The sequence below is a fragment of the Triticum urartu genome, chromosome 1 (assembly GCF_003073215.2).
Source record: "Triticum urartu cultivar G1812 chromosome 1, Tu2.1, whole genome shotgun sequence".
NCBI lineage: Eukaryota > Viridiplantae > Streptophyta > Magnoliopsida > Poales > Poaceae > Triticum > Triticum urartu.
In genome coordinates, this window is record NC_053022.1 from 406,895,820 (window position 1) to 406,899,015 (window position 3,196).

At 41.2% G+C, this 3,196-nt stretch overlaps 1 long non-coding RNA gene across 1 annotated transcript; it reads left to right on the plus strand.

The window, feature by feature from the left end:
* The first annotated feature begins 518 nt into the window (after nucleotides 1–518).
* On the plus strand, nucleotides 519–2,977 carry LOC125534801. The gene is made up of 3 exons (XR_007294542.1): nucleotides 519–749; nucleotides 1,643–1,746; nucleotides 2,694–2,977. It is a non-coding gene; the product is annotated as an uncharacterized LOC125534801 (long non-coding RNA).
* The last annotated feature ends 219 nt before the right edge of the window (nucleotides 2,978–3,196 follow it).

Consider the following 3,196-nt stretch of genomic DNA (forward strand, 5'->3'; position numbering starts at 1 on the left):
CTTACTTGTTCGTTACCAAATGAACACCAACTAAAAAATTCAGAGTTGTCTGCAAATCTGCATGTTTGTAATTTCTTGTCTGCTCACGGGGCTGAACATTTGGTGAATGCCCTGCTGATGATGCTGATGAGCATGATTCAGATACTGTCAGTCACAACCTGCAAACTCTGTATGTATGAATCCCGTAGTTTGATTTGCTGGTTCTTAACTTTCTTCAACTTGTGAATTCTTAAATGCTAGTAATACCAATTGGGTTTTGCAATCACATACATGATGGATGGCTCATTCGAGTGCCTACCTGAACACACTTTTAATTTTTGAGGAGAATACCTGAACACACTTTTACTACTTCAGAAAAAAGGAAAAAAACTGAGACCACTGTACCATCATCATGCATCTACCTAACTGAGCACACTTTGACTTCCAAATTCTTTTTTTAAAAGAGAGCGACCTCTCCAATTTCCATGATCCTTTAGGGCGAGAGGTTTCCTGTGAAGTTGGAATTGCAGAAGCTTTCACCTATTTCCTTATTTTTGTGAATGGACAGAGTGATCTATATTTTTTCTTCCTCACGCAGGTCGTCGTCAAGCCCTCGCGCGGCTGATGGGCATAGGCTGGTCCATGCATGCTGGTGATGGCGGCTCACCAAGGTTGTCGTCGTCGCCTGCACGCATGAGGCACCCGACGACCTCCTCCATCACCAACCATGAGGACCGGGCATGAGCTGCAGTACAGGTCTCGTACACCAGGTATGCCATCTCCCGTCCTTCATTTTCCTTCCTTCCTGTCAAGTTAAGTGCTTGCTGGTGTGTTTGTTAATTCAGTAAGCTAGTGGCTGTCATCCATTAAACTCAGAGAAACCCTTGTCGATTCATCCACCTGAACCCGGTCGATTCCGCTCTGTAATGTCTGTGTAGCATCGGCTCTGCACCTGTTCTGTTAGTTCCATCGCGTACTACCTAGGTCGACTTCTTTGTAGTGCTTTGCCTTGCCAAGGGAATCAGGCCGCTGTTGTGTATGGACCTGTAATCTCTGTGAAATACTAGAGGAAATAGGTTGGTTTAGTCAGTAGCACCTGCTCTGGAGTGTGCAGAAATTGCTATGTTCGTCTGATTTGTTGGTTTGTATTTCCATATACGAGTTCAGTTCGGCAGGGGAATGTTCAGATATCATGTTGGTTTAGTGTTCAGATTGGTATATTTCTAGATTATCCCCCCACCCAGCAGAAATTTATATAGTTATTAGGGTGTCATTTTTATCTGAAATTCTTTATATCACTTCTTTGTTCTACAGAATGGATGCAAATAGGATGCCGCGGCATTAATTTACCATTTGTTGTGAAGATAAGCAGATAAAACCTTCCAAACGTGTAAAAACCTTCAAAGTTTCATCACTGTTTCCTTCTATATTATTTTGTTACAGATGTTATCTGCTTATCTTGTACTCCCTCCATTCCAAAATAGATGACCCAACTTTATACTAACTTTAGCACAAAGTTGGGTCATCTATTTTGGAACGGAGGGAGTATGTTCCACCCTGATCATAATTTGCTGACTAACAACGGCCTGTGGCGGCTGGGCATTAGAAACACAATCTATCTGTATGTAATCTAACTTGCACAGTGTGTGTGTGTGGCATGCAGGGAGGTGGTGATCAGGTGAACAACATATCCCTGGAAGACCTCATGTGTGCAGTGGGAGTCGGAGAAGGAGGGCTGATTGCAAACCGCGGCATCTTCATGTACAAGTTAGGTCCCGGTGTCCTCCTTCTTCCTCCGTTGATTAGCTTATGTCCGTGATATTGTTTGGGTCTGTGGCACACTTCCTGCATTTAGGTGTCCCTAGCAAAGGCAATCTGCAGCACACTTCTGGCTCACGTAGTATCATGCTTGGATCTGTGCACAAATTCACAAGTTTGGATGCATCATAGAACTTGTGGTGATGTTGTTTAGATTGCAGCAAGCAAGAATTATGCTGTCATTCTCTTGCACTCTGCTATGCAGCTCTTGTTTACCTTAATTGCAACTATTGGTGCACTTGTTAAATGCCATTATTTGTGCTGTTTGCTTCCTTTGCATGCATGGTTATACAGTTTGGTGCCCCCATGGCCTGAAATACATTGAATTGTGTGCCTCTGCTTGATATCTTGTTGCTTAGGGTTTTGTTTCGGGGTTTCTTAATGTACTCGTGCTTAATAGACTGCACCACAGAGGTCACCCTCATATGGATAATGAATCATTATCCTTTTTCTTGTATACTTGAGATGTTCCTAACGAATAATTTACTGGACAAACAATCTTGTTTGCAGTAAGAATTCTAGCATGCCAAAATCTATTGTCTATGTATGCTTCGGTTAATATGGACCTGAATGTCAAGGGCTAGCCAGCCTGCTTCGCTAGATTAACATAACAGAAACAGTACACAACTAGCCAGCTCGTGTTTGCATTGCTGCCACATCGGCTAGCTAGATGCGATTGCCTAAGGGCTAGTCAACACATTTTACAGCATTCTGTGTTGTAGCCAAACACTTGCTCTATATTCTGAATACTCTAAAAAACTCTGTTAAATTAAAACCATGGTATTGCGTACCTTCCAACTAAATAATAGTAATTTTTAATACTTTGTTTTATTTGATACTTTGCTGTTAGATTTACTTTTATTTTGTTCCTAAACATTTTGTTCTACAATGTGCAGATGCTGGCCTTTTATTCAGGACAAAAAATTTGGATGAAGCATAGTTTTACCTCATTGAGCTAGTTCTGGGAGTAACGAAGTCCTTGTAATAGAACTTGTATGTGTCCTAGTTCTGGGAGCTACTTCATTGGAATAATGATGATCCTTTTTGTTTGTTATATGATGTAGCAGAACTTGTAGGGCTCCTGTGATAGACTCATGTTATAGACTTGGGCTGATACACTTGGGCTGTATGTGTGTTATATGATGTAGCAGATTGCTTCGTGCTGCTATTTGAAGTATTGTGTCTGTTTTCTGTATTTGCATATTGAAATATGAAAGAACATGACCTTGACAGTAGGGTCCCACAAACTAGAACGTCACATTTGGGACCCACTTACCAGAATTTGACAGTTGGCATGCATTAAAAAAGAGAAACAAAGGCTACAACCCAAAAATAAAAAGGCTATAATGTTGGGCTAGGCCCATGAAATCGACCAAAAATTGACATGAAAAAAATATAA